Below are 14,606 nucleotides of genomic sequence, written 5' to 3'. Positions count from 1 at the left end.
AGGTAGTAGCTGGCTGCCTGGCCATTATTTGCCTCCTGAGAAAAATCCTTCATTTGTTACCGCCCCTTGCTCGGGTAGAGGTGGTGCGCTGTACCGTGCTCAGTAGGTTAGACTACTGCAACTCCTTACTGTTGGACTCCCCAAGCTATCTAATGGATAGACTCCAGAGAATTCAGTCTGCAGCTGCAAAATTAGCCCTGGGTTGGCCAACAAGATCGTCTTCTTCAAGGGGTTTGGCTCAGCTGCACTGGCTCCCAGTGAGACAGAGGGTGCAACTTAAGTCTCTCTGTCTAGCCTTTAAAGCTCTCTATGGGTTGGGCCCTGCTCGTTTACAAAGGAAGTTCTCGTGGCATGTGCCGGCCCGCAATCTACGTTCCTCCTCAGCCAGGTTGGTGACCATACCGAGGTTAAGGAGACCTAGAGCAGGAGGTAGATCGTTCGGTGTGGCCGCGGCCAAATTTTGGAATTCTCTTCCGATTGAACTTCTCGCATTTAGAAGGCACTTGAAAACTTGGCTTTTCCCAAACTCTAGCTTGCTATCAGTTGCCCCCTTTTTTGATTCGAGTCTGTCAGCGCCAGGATGCCTTTCTGAGGTGAAAGTGCGCTTTAGAAGTGAAATAAATAAATAAATAAATAAATGAGAACCAAACCAATGTTGGCTGCGCCATGTCATACAGTTCCTAATAATACATAGGATCTGTGTGTTTAGATAACATAAACTAAGGGATTGGTGTCCAGACTGATTCCAGACACCCCCAAAGGATATGTTAGCCTTCAGATCAGCTAGCTCACACTGCCACCATAAGCCCACTAACTTTACCAAGGAGCAAATAGTTTTGGACAACTACCGAACATGACAACCCTTGATCCTTCAGGGATTGTGGAAACAGAGCAGTACTTTTCGCACAGTAAATCGTGCTCACTTAGTCTCAGAGAGATAAACAGAACAAACGATGGGGACTTTTTCTATAATCATTTATTGAACCAGCGTCACTCTAGTATAAAACATGTTTGCTGCGACAATCATTAGACAGAAACAGATCACACACACCAACAGAGTAAATTAAAGGTAGAAATCTACCATGGCGCTAAAGCAGTAAATATATACAGGCATATCGATAGATGGCAGTAATCAAGCGTACTGCTATGATGCAAACCCTATCTAAGTGTACCTAAATGCACCTAGCATGTATGTGAGTGTAAGGCAAGTATCCCCTAGGAAAGAGCCAAAACCATTACCTGAGGACCCCATCTTGGCCTTGAATTAGACACCTCACAAGGGATGTCAGACCACTGCGTGCTGGAGCTTCTGCAGGCTGGGACCTCAGCAGCTAGTGTCAGCGTGGAAGCTTTTCCTCTAGTTCCCCAGTGAATATGTGGTTCTTTTATACCCACAAAATACCCTCAGGGGTTCTCCCTAGATATGTAAGGCTTGCCATTATGGATAGTGGACATGTTGTCCAAGGATGTCATCTGACATAATAACAAGTATTATTTCACCTGGGACAGTGTTGAGGTTCTTTGCCACTCTAGGCATAATTTCCCAACACTGTGAGATGTCACCACCCAGAGTGTTTCATTTGTAGATAGACTTTTGTAAAGAGTTATTATATAGAAGATGGTAATCCTGCTGTGTACGTCCTGGGCGGGAGATTAAGATAGGATACTAGGAATCCTCATGCCCATAACTTTGTAAAAGGAAATTGCCAGCACTGTTATGTAGAGCAAGGTAGGATGAATATAAATAAAAAGGTCGAGTACCTACCTAGGCCTATATTGGGGTACATTGGGCTCATGATACTGGGGGATGTAGCTCAAATGTAGCTCAGAATCCACTCTGCTAGTAGGCAATACTGTAATGACCATTTGTAGAAACAGAAAGAGGGAATAGGCAATATTTACCAAATAAAGTAAATTAAGCAAGTAATGAAGCATAGTTCTTGAATTGACAAATCATGAGAAAAACACCATAGAGCAGCATAATGAATCGAACGATTGAATGGTTGAACACGATAAATCATGTATGTATGAGATGGAACCCCTGGGTTATAGCTGACCAAACAGCAGTGGCTTTTTGCAAGCTATAACACAGTTTTTTAGTGTGTTATGGTGAAAGCGTTATGTCACATAGTTATACATTCTGGTTTCAGCTAGAACACTGGCAATCTGGGAATTTAGTTTCATAAGATTCAAAATGCTGTCTTCCACGTTATCATCATTATTGCTACAGGTTTGCAAGTTAACAGAGTTTTAAAATGTTAGTACTAAAGCAATCAAAAGGTGATGTTTGGTTTTGATGGACAAATGCCTTCTTTATCTCATTGAATTACTTTTTTTCAATATTTTATTATGCATCGGGACAATCACACAGCACTGGAAAGGCTGAGTGATGTAACTGATAACCCCCTGTGTTGGTAGATAATGTTTTAATGATCATTTGTAGAAACAGAAAGAGGAAATAGGCGATATTTACCAATTAGAGAGAATTAAGCAAGTAAAGAAGCGTAGTTCTTTAATTGACAAATGATGGAAAAAAAGGCCAGGGAGCACCCGCGGGTCTAGAACCATTGAATGGTTGAACACGATAATAATTGTAAACATGTGAAGGAACCACTGGGCTATAGCTGACCCAATAGCAATAACTTTCTTTAAGCTATAACACAGTGAACATCAACTAGGGAAGTAATGTTAATTTTTTTTTAACTCTCAGGATAAACATATTGCACAATTTACTTTCATTTTATTCAAGCCGGTAGCGATAAGAGATATATATTCTTCACTTAAGAAGGGTGTTCAGCCTCTAAACCACATGTGCACTCAAACAATGTTAAAGGGGGCTGCATGCATCATGTTACTGCACTCGCTTATTTTATACCTAATACTTATGTATTCCAACAAATGATGTCAACTCATGAAGAGGTAATTTCTAAGAGTTTTTATTACAGAACTATATAATGAGTCTACTTGAATTACGTAACTTCATGTTAGTGTATTAGTGTATTATGGTAAACGCGTTATCTCATCATAGTTATATATTCTAGTTTAAGCTAGAATACTGACAATCTGGGAAATTAGTTTAGATATAAAATGCTGTCTTCCACATTATCATCATTATTGCTACAGCCTTTCAAGTTAACAGAGTTTTAAAATGTTAGTCCTAAAGCAATCAAAAGGTGATGTTTGGTTTTGATGGACGAATGCCTTTGTTACTTCATTGAATTACATTTTTTCAATATTTTTTTATGCATCAGAACAATCACACAGCACTGGAAAGGCTGGATGATGTAGCTGAGAACCCACTCTGCTAGTAGGCAATGCTTTAATCAACATTTTGTAGAAACAGAAAGAGGAAATAGGCGATATTTATCAAATAGAGTGAATTAAGCAAGTAAAGAAGCATAGTTCTTCAATTAACAAATGATGGGAAAAAAGGCCAGAAGGCACCAGTGGGACTTGAACCATTGAATGGTTGAACACCATTAATCTTGGAAACTTGTAAAGGAACCACTATCTATAGCTGACCCAACATCAGCATCTTTCTTCAAGCTAAAACACAGTCAACATCAACTAGGGAAGTAATGTTCATTTTTTTGAACTCTCAGGATAAACATATTGCACACATTAATTTTATTTTATTGAAGCCAGTAGCGATAAGAGATATATACTCTTCACTTAGAGCTACACCTGACTATTGGAAGGGTATTCAGCCTCAAATGAAGACACATACACAAGTAACATTTATGGTAGGAACATCTTCACCCATGGAATTGTCTCTGTATTCAGATGAAGATCTCTGAACTTCTGTAAGTTGATGTGTGTGTGTGTAGCTCATGCAGTCCATTTTTTGTGACATTCTGAGATTTGTAGCCCTGATTTATTAACAGGATTAACAACAGAATTAAAAATGCTTCTGAGAGGGCTGTTTAACATTAAAGTCAAATCTCAGAATTCAATGTAAATGCAGCCAAAATGAGATTTTGACAAATTAAAACTTGAAAACCCTGTCAGGTCTGCATCCCCAGCAGAAACAACTGTACATTGGCATAAACACAATTTTAATAGGTGACTTTGTCAAATATCACGGCAGTTCATCAACATTTTCAGTGTTCCTTTTTTTGTAGAAGAAACCACTAAAGTAGGATTTAATGTTTTTTAAAGAAACACAAATGATTCCAACACTATGCTGTAGGGTTATATATTTTTTTCCAGTCCATCACTGCACCGATATACCTTGTGGTGATGTACAGTTGAAAAAGAGGAAGCCAACTAACGGCCCACGCACACAATGTTAAAGGGGGCTGCTTGCATAACATTACAGCACTCGCTTATTGTATAACTAATGCTTATGTATTCCAAAAAATTATTGTAAACTCATAAAAAGGTAATTTCCAAGAGTTCTAATTACAGCATTATATAATGAGTCTACTTGAATTACGTAACTTGCTGTTCGTGTATTAGTGTATTTTGGTGAAAGCGTTATGTCATCATAGTTATACATTCTACTTTAAGCTAGAATACTGACACTCTGGAAAATTAGTTTCATAAGATTTAAAATTCTGTCTTCCACATTATCATCATTATTTCTACAGGCTTGCAAGTTAAAAACAGTTTTAAAAAGTTAGTCCTAAAGCAATCAAAAGGTGATGTTTGGTTTTGATGGACAAATGCCTTCTTTACCTCATTGAATTACTTTTTTTCAATATGTTATTATGCGTCAGGACAATCACACAGCACTGGAAAGGCTGGGTGATGTAGCTGAGAACCCACTCTGCTAGTAGGCAATGATTTAAAGATCATTTGAAGAAACAGAAAGAGAAATAGGCGATATTTACCAAATAGAGTGAATGAAGCAAGTAAAGTAGCGTAGTTCATTAATTGACAAATGATGGGGAAAAAAGGCCAGAGAGCACCCGCAGGACCAGAACCATTGAACGGTTGAACAGGATAAATCATGTAAACTTGTGAAGGAACCACTGGGCTATAGCTGACCCAGCAGCAACTTCTTTCTTCAAGCTATAACAAAGTGAAAATCATCTAGGAAAGTCATGTTCGTTTTGTTGAACTCTCAGGATAAACATATTGCACAAATTACTTTCATTTTATTGAAGCCAAACATTACGGCAGTTCATCAACATTTTCAGTGTTCCTTTTTTTGTTGAAGAAACCACTAAATTAGGATCTTTTTTTTTTTAAAGAAGCACAAATGATTCCAACACCATGCTGTGGGGTTATATATTTTTACCAGTGCATCACTGCACTGAAATACCTTGTGGTGATGTGCATTTGAAAAAAAGGAGGCCAACTAAAGGTCCACTCAAACAATGTTAAAGGGGGCTGCGTGCATCACATTACAGCACTCGCTTATTGAATAACTAATGCTTAAGTATTCCAAAAAATGATGTCAACTCATAAAACGGTAATTTCCAAGAGTTCTTATTACAGCACTATATAATGAGTCTACTTGAATTACGTAACTTGCTGTTAGTGTAATAGTGTATTTTGGTGAAAGCGTTATGTCATCATAGTTATACATTCTAGTTTAAGCTAGAATACTGACAATCTGGGAATTTAGTTTCATAAGATTTAAAATTCTGTCTTCAACATTATCATCATTATTGCTACAGGCTTGCAAGTTACCAAAGTTTTAAAAAATTAGTCCCAAAGCAATCAAAAGGTGATGTTTGGTTTTGATGGACAAATGCTTCCTTTAATTCATTGAATTACTTTTTTTCAATATGGCATTATGCGTCGGGGAAATCGCACAGCACTGGAAAGGCTTGGTTGATGTAGCTGAGAACCCACTCTGCTAGTAGGCAATGCTTTAATGATCATTTGTAGAAACAGAAAGAGGAAATAGGCTATATTTACCAAATAGAGTGAATGAAGCAAATGAAGATGCATTGTTCATTAATTGACAAATGATGGTGAAAAAATGCCAGAGGGCACCCGCGGGACTAGAACCATTGAAAGGTTGAACAAGCTAAATCATGTAAACTTGTGAAGGAAGCGCTGGGCTATAGCTAACCCAACAGCAACATCTTTCTTCAAGCTATAACACAGTGAACATCAACTAGGGAATTAATGTTCAATTTTTGAACCCTCAGGATAAACATATTGCACAAATTACTTTCATGTTATTGAAGCCAGTAGCGATAAGAGACATATATTCTTCACTTTGAGCTACTTGTGACTATAGGAAGGGTGTTCAGCCTCAAATGAAGGTACAGACACCAGAAACATTTATGGTAGGAAAATCTTAACCCATGGAATTGTCTCTGTATTCAGATGAAGATCTCCGAACTTCTGTAAGTGGATGTGTTGTAGATCATGCAGTCCTTTTTTTGTGGCAGTTTAGGATTTGTAGCCGTGATTTATTAACAGGATTAACAACAGAATTAAAAATCCTTCTGAGAGAGTAGTTTAACATTAAATTCAAATCACAGAATTCAATGTAAATGCAGCCAAAATTAGGTTTTGACATATTAAACCTGAAAACCCTGTCAGGTCTGCATCCCCAGCAGCAACAACTGTACATTGGCAAAAACACCTGTCGCTGCAGTTGTTATCAATGTAGGAACATTTTGAAAGGTGACTTTGTCAAACATTACGCAGTTCGTCAACATTTTCAGTGTTCCTTTTTTTGTAGAAGAAACCACTAAATTAGGATTTTATTTTTTAAAAAGAAACACAAATGATTCCAACACCATGCTGTGGCATTATATATTTTTTTCAAGTTCATCACTGCACTGGTATACCTTGTGGTGATGTGAAGTTGAAAAAAATGAAGCCAACTAACGGTCCCCTTAAACAATGTTAAAGCGGGCTGCATGCATCACGTTACTGCACTTGCTTATTCTATACCTAATACTTATGCATTCTAACAAATGATGTAAACTCCTAAAAAGGTAATTTCTAAGTATGAGCGAAATGCACAAATTCGCGGTACGAGAATTCATGTGAAAGCGATTTCGCGATCTGCAAAATTCGCGAATTCGTGCAAATTTGCATTTTTTTTGCGTGTTCGTGGGGTTTTTTGCTTATTGGCAGGCCGCTTGCTGCGCACCGACCGCGAAGTTACCCATGCGTTCGTACATGAGCGCGTTTTGTATTTCCGTTTCCGGGCACTATTGGCAATCTTGCGTTGTGTGCGGCGCGCTATTACGAGTCCGCGTGTGTTTTTGCGTGCTCGCGGGGGAAATATCGCGCAAACTTAACCACGCGGTCCTCAACAGGCACGGCCATCTTGTTATTCATTCATTGCTATAGTTCTGGGCATGCTTTTTCTATCCAGCTTCAATCTTTGCCATCCTTTGTTTGTTTGAAGTTTCTTTTTTACTTATTATCTATCCCTCTATTTTTCTAGATGTATATTTTCTGTTTTCTTCTACTTTTGGTTACTTTAAAACTATTTTTTTTTCCTCTTCTTTTATTTACTTTTTCCCTATTCTCTTTCCTATTTATCCTTTCCATTCCGGTCCAGGACCATGGCAAACGGAGCCGGGAAGGACAAGGGGAAGGGTCCCGCACCCCGTACCCGGCTCCCATGCGGGCGATTGAGGCGGAGCAAGTCGTAGCCCGGCAGATCTTTAGCACGGAGGAGGTGGCCGCACTGATTTTTTATGTCCAGCGCCGCCTCCCCAAGACAATTGCGGCAGCCAGCAGGATCACTGGCGGGTACGGGCTCCGGGAGCCTCGGCAGCTGTGGGGGAAGGTGTGCCGTGCCATGTATCGGCAGTCTCGGATCCGGCGCACCTACAGCCAGGCCATGCACCGATGGTCCGACATCATGGACCGTGAAGACGACCTGCTCGACCTGCTAGGCATCGAGATCCCTGGGCTTGGTGAGTAGTAGTAGCTATTTAATCACTACTCTGTTTTCTCCTGCTCTATGTTATCATATTCAAATGTTTGTTTTTTCCGAAGAGCAATAATGCTGCAGATTACATTGTAGGTAAATTATGTTTCAAAATCTTCTGTGATTGCATTGCAGGTGCACTGCTCGCCTGCTCAGTGGCGGTGCTACTATGCTTACTTGTTTTCGATTTTGTGCTCATTTAATTGGCCTAAGTGATTATGTATGAGTGTACTTTACAGAACTGCGTAATGCTAGACACTAAGGGGCAGATTTTCAATTACTGGCGCATCCCTGCAAATTAGCAGGGATGCGCCAGTAATTGTGCGCCACTCCTCCACCACCCATGGTGCGCCGCATTTACAATGCGGTACAAAAGGGGGTGGTGATGGACAGAGCATCTAAATCAATCAAACACTCACACCCAGTCAAAAGATCCGGGTTTAATCCATCACCGTTCTTTAGCCCATTCTGCCACCCCAGTTCAGACATGGCTATATGCAAATCAGTCTGACCATGTGCCTCATGGGAACAGTCCAGCCCGAACTGCCAAGCTATGTCTTCCCTGGACCGGAAACAAGCTTCCGAGGACCGGTTTCTGGCATTCCAGCCGTCTTCAGTCCGGCTTGCTTGAATCCAGCGGCAAAGTGATCAAGCGACTCACGTCTGAGCATACCCTGCCACACTTATGTTGGCCAAAAGCGGTAGAAAAGGGGATGGTGATGGACCGAGCATCTGAATCAATCAAACACTCATACCCAGTCAAAAGATCTGGGTTTAATCCATCACCGTTCTTTAGCCCACTCTGCCACCCCAGTTCAGACATGGCTATATGCAAATCAGTCTGACCCTGTGCCTCATGGGAACAGTCCAGCCCGAACTGCCAAGCCATGTCTTCCCTGGACCGGAAACAAGCTTCGCACCATGTGGCAAAAATGACACAGATGCGTCACGCATCTGTGCCGTAAAGGCGGCACATTGCTGGAGTTGTGTCGCAAGCACGACGCAGCTCCAGCAATGCTCTGGGGTGCCCTATCTCCCCAATGCTGCGTCAAGCCATACATCTGCTTCAAGCAGGCGCAGGGTTTTGACGCAGCATTGGCCTAAAAGTGAGTGAGTGAAGTCTTGTAGATTTCACTCAGCCACTTTTAGGAGGTGTTGCTGCGCAGGAACGCCCTCCCTTGCGCCGCCTGATGGCGCAGGGCTTTACAACGTGATGCATCTCCCAGATGCGTCACGTTGTTAATATTCCCCGCACCATGGTGCCTCTTTTGCGCTGTCGCTGCGTCACAAAAGTCACGCAACAACGGAGCAAAAGAGCCGCAAGGGGCTTGTAAATCTGCCCCTAGAGACTCAAGTCCAGTCCTTCCTTTGTACTCCTGCCACTAAGAAGAGATAGTGGTGGTGGATTGATAGTTTGAGAATATTATGACTGGTTATTTAGTATGAAACTTTTTAGTGTTCTCACTGGTCTGCAATCACGATGGACTGTGTCTGTCACTTTGCGTGCTGCGGAGTGCTGCCTGCCAGTCCTAGTCAAACCTTTTTGTAGTTGGTTTAGTGAGTTACATAACGTAGACGGTCCGCGAATCCAGCAATACTAATATCCTAGTAGACCATATCAGATACGTCAATAAATTTAGTACAATTGTTGTCTATTTCCCCGAAATAATTTGTTATTGTTTTTTTGAAATGTTTGATTTGGTTGACAACAATCATCCATGTTTGTGTCTTTCTTTCATGTTGTACATCAGCCCCCCCCAGGGGCATGGGGACACAGGAAGAGGTTGCGACGCCGGCGGAGAAGGGACAAGATCAGGAAGGCCAGGTTCGGTCCGGCGAGGGCTCCTCTGCTGGCCCCAGTAAGTTTTCCTGTTAATATTAATAATTATACTTCCCAATCTTTTACAGCACCTATTTTTTCTAAATCGTCTTTGATCTTCTTGTAGACTGTTTCTAAATTCTTATCGTGCCTCTACTGTGACTCCCTGTGGTACTACTAGATTATTATTAGTCTGTCTGTGTAGCTAACTAAGCTTGCACAGTTGGCAAAAGGTGTTAAACAAAACTCCCATTCTATTCAGCTCTATGCACTAAGTGCAGTCCTCTGGGTTGTCCATAATGTCTTTTGAAGTCTTCTAAATGTTTATGCTTTGATAATTCCCAACAATAAAATCTCATTGGCCACCAAGAAAGAATAAGATACTAGTTTACTTTTTGATTGGATAGGAGGACAATCCATACTACTACTGTTGCAGGGACTATTCTGCACAAACAGAACTATGGACACGAAATAGTGCATTGTTTATCAATTATAATAGGCACAGTTAGACTTTCCACATAACTCAGTCATAACAGAATTTGAACCCCCAATCTCTTTACTGGCTAGATAGTGTGTCAGAGTCATTTAGCTCCCGAATTCATCGATGATTGCTCCCCAAGGATTATACAACCCAGGACATAAGACTACGGAGTCAGAGTCCCGACCTCTCAGAGCCACGGACTCATGCTTGCAAATTGCAAACCCTTTCGCTCACTCTCTCATGACCAAAAACCACAGAGTCTATGTAAGTTGTAAAGCTTTATTAAAAGTAAAAACATTTATTAAAATCAAGTTCATCATTGGAATGAAAATTGAAAAGTGCTTAGTGATTTCACACATTAATTGTGGGCGAGCCCTCACCTGGTTGGAACTTCAAGTCTTCTTTGTGGTGCTGAATCGTTGCTGACTCCGTCCAAGTGATGATGATCTGATCTTGCTCCTGTTCTTAGAAGGGAAGCTTCTGTCTGTTATGAGAAAAATGGTGCGTGTTAAAAAGCAAGCATTCATCAGTTGTGCCAAAAAGTGTAGCAAGACATGTTACGGCTAAGCATAAATAAAAAAAAGCCTTCCCTGAAGAAAGGGAAATTTGTAGTTTAGACTAGAGAGTCACAAATTATTAAATTTGTTTGTGTAGTCGTAGTAACATTTTTTCATTCCTAGACAAAATACTATGGCATCTAAGAATCTGAAATGTATTTTCTAGGCGGAACATCGGCACAGCCATCCACCGGTGCCGGGGCCAGCGTGGAGGTGGGCACTCCTGGGGCGGAGGCGGTGCAACAGCCAGCGGGAACTGCTGTGGGGGATGCCACGGGAGTGGCGGACAGTGGTAAGCTACTATATTCCTTACTTATTGAGATTGCAGACTGCAGAGTTTGTTCTCTGCACAGGTGTATATGTTGTACGTACAGTACAAGTATACTTTACTGTTAAGAAGACTTACAAATTTAGAACTAAGTTTTTATCAACCAGGTAGTAGCCTCCTCTAAATTTACTCCAACTCAGCTGTGAAAGTTTTATCGAGAAGCCAAGTCAGATCAGAGATGAACTTGATGAATGGGGTGAACGAAAAGGGAAAGAAGGGTGTAAGTAAGTGTGGAAGGACGAGCGAGTTAAAAGTAATGATGCCTGGCAAAAAATGATACGTGTTTTGAATGCTGCCCGAGGTGGCTGGGAATATGATGCATGGCCGGTTGAAGCATGAAGCAAGGATGGGTGGAAGGAGAAAGGGAAGAGGACTGCCTGGGTGGGTGAAACAGAAACTGTATGTGTGCGCAATATATCCTTTGGTTCAAGTTCAAATGCAAGTCAAGCACGGATGCATGGCTTGCGGTTTCCAAAATAAAACAAAAATGTTGTTTTTCCGTGAGAAAAACTAAGGTCAGTCCAGTTGAGACATTAAGAAGAATGATTGACATTTACTTTGAATAGATGGATGTCTGGATAATGGTACTATCTGACTCATAGATACCATATGTGTGTGTAGACAGAGTAGACGGTCACTGGATGAAGTAAGTGTTACTTTGAAGAGCATGTAACACCGCACCCGCACGTCCGTTCCAGTGTAGCAAAGGCAAGGAAAAGAAGGTGTAATTTTTCCGAATACTACCATGAACAGTAGCAGTAGTTTGTATTGCAAGCACTGCATATATACGGCGATTAAGGGGGCCACTCACTACCTCTGTTAATAATTTTAATACAACTCTGTCATTCATGAGTGGCCTATCAGTGTTCACTCAATAAAAAACAAAGCACCTAAAGTCATCCCATATGTAAGCAAATATCCTGTGAAGGGATAGATAATCATATTATTTATCTCCTTCATTTTCCTTTTCTAGTAGTCATTGGCACTGTAGGGTGAAAGTTAAATTAATTAAGCAGTGGCCCTTGTAACAGTTTATTCTCAGTGCCACCCGTAATAGAAAAGTAAGAGCTTCACCACCTTGCTCCATAGAAATGGTGATATCTAGAGAATCAATATTCTTTTCCAGATCAGAGATCTCTTGTTTTAAATGCTTATTTTTACGAGCCCCTAGACTCAGAAGTTTACCCCTTATAACAGCTTTAAAGGTGTCCCAGGTTGTTTGTTCTGTGGTACCTGAGGTGTTTAATTCAAAGAAGTTGTTTGTTTCAGCTTCCAGTTCTCTTATTAACTGTTCATCTTGTAGCAAGGCTCTCTCGACTGTGAATCTTCTTTCCGTTATTTTTACCAAGACTTGCATGTCTAGTTGTACTGCCGAGTGATCTGACAGATGAGCTGGTAAGTGAAATATCTTTTCCACGTTCTTTGTTAATTCATTACTGACTAAAAAGTAGTCAATCCTAGACTTATGCCCCAGCCTTTTGTTATGCAGGGTGAAAGGGTGCGTTTTATCTCCTTTTGTTTTCCAGATGTCTACTAGGTCAAGATCTCTTTTGTAAATCCCAATCCATTCTCTCATTTCTTTCAGGTTGGTCTGTCTTCCCGGTGGCAATCTGTCTAGTTTTAGGTCCATCACTAGATTGAAATCGCCTCCCATTATTATGGGAGAAGTGGCTAGTAATAACTGCGAGTATAGTTTTCGCAAGGGATCGGCATCGTCGAGGTTGGGCCCGTAGTATCCCGCGACAGTAAGGGGGGAATTTCCGATTTTGACGTTAGCTATGGCCCATCTGCCTTTACTGTCTACTTCTGAAGAAATTACAGTTGCTTTTAAAGATTTTTTAAAAATTATCTGATCTGGAAAAGAATATTGATTCTCTAGATATCGCCATTTCTATGGAGCAAGAAGAGGCTAGGAAGCAAGAATTATCCAAAATAAAACAGCAGCAAAAAGAGAAAATCGATTACATCTTAGAAGAAAGAGTGAGGAAAAAATGGGATGCTAGCAAGCTAGCAAAACACGAATATGGTGAAGGATGTGGAAAATGGCTGGCATGGAAACTCAAAACTGACGTGGCCAGAAACAAAGTGAGAAGCATAATTCAGGATGGTCAAACGGCTCAAAATACTGACGAAAATATCATCAGGCAAGAATTCTGGAAATTTTTTAAAGAGCTTTATACGGAAGATACAAATCCACAAGATCAAATGATTAATTCCTACTTAGAGGATGTTGCACTTCTAAAACTAACGGAAGATGAAAGAGAAGTTCTAAATAATGAAGTTCTCGAAGGCGAAGTGGCTGACGCCATCAAGAGCATGAAAAAAGGAAAGGCAGCGGGGCCCGATGCGTTACCTAACGAACTATACATGGCAATAAAAGATTCTATACTTCCTCACCTGACCAAACTAATCAATATAATTTTTAAACAACATAAAGCAATACCAGATTCCTGGAATGATGCCATCATCACAATCATCCTGAAACCTGGAAAGAACCCTACCAGATGCGAGTCGTATCGCCCGATATCACTGCTTAACGCAGACTATAAAATATTTACCAAAATAATGGCAGCACGGTTAGGGAAAGTACTGCCAAAACTGCTACACCAGGACCAAAAAGGGTTCATTAAAGGGAGGAATCTACATGAAGTCACACAAGAATTAATAACTGCAATAGACATCGCAACACACGAGAAAACTCCTCTCACCATACTCACCGTAGATGCCGCAAAGGCTTTCGATAGAGTCAATTGGGCCTTCCTAGAGAAAGTTATGGTCAAAAATAACATAGGACCTAATTTCATACATATGATAAACCAAATATACAAGGATCCAAGATCCAAGGTCCTAATAAATGGTAGTCTCACAGAGAACATAAAGATAAGCAGAGGAACGAGGCAAGGTTGTCCGCTTTCACCTTTACTTTTCAACTTATACATTGAACCGCTAGCGAACAGGTTAAGAAACAACAATAAAATTACTCCATTTAAACATCATACATGGGAGAAGAAAATCGCGCTATATGCGGACGACTTAATGATTTTTACGGACGACTATCTAAGAGCTAAGGACACAATTGGAAAAACCATTGAAACATTTGGGAAAGTTTCAGGATACCTTGTAAATCAAACCAAAACAGAGATCATGACATGGAATACTCGCTTTCAATGTCACAATATAAAAAATGAAATAAGATATTTAGGAATCTTAGTAAATCACGACATAGGAAAGATACCACAACGCAATCTAAACAAAGTAGCTGGAGACGTAAGGAAACTACTCAAGGCTTGGGCCTCTTTACCACTCAGTTTGATAGGGAGGTCAAACATAGTCAAGATGACCATCTTACCAAAGTTTACATTCCTATTCAATGCAATACCACTGGAGTTTGGAAAAAAGGAGCTAGCACAAGCCCAGAGAGACATCACAAGCTTTATATGGGCAGCAAAAAGCATGAGGATTGCTTGGAAAAAAATTAGAAGGGGGAAGAAAGATGGAGGAATAGCTAGCCCGGACCTGGTGGAGTATTGTAGAGCTTTTCAATTCAAGAACATTAGAGCACTACT

The sequence above is a fragment of the Lissotriton helveticus genome, chromosome 1_2, assembly GCF_964261635.1.
Source record: "Lissotriton helveticus chromosome 1_2, aLisHel1.1, whole genome shotgun sequence".
Classification (NCBI taxonomy): Eukaryota; Metazoa; Chordata; class Amphibia; order Caudata; family Salamandridae; genus Lissotriton; species Lissotriton helveticus.
Note: the sequence above shows the minus strand (reverse complement) of the source record.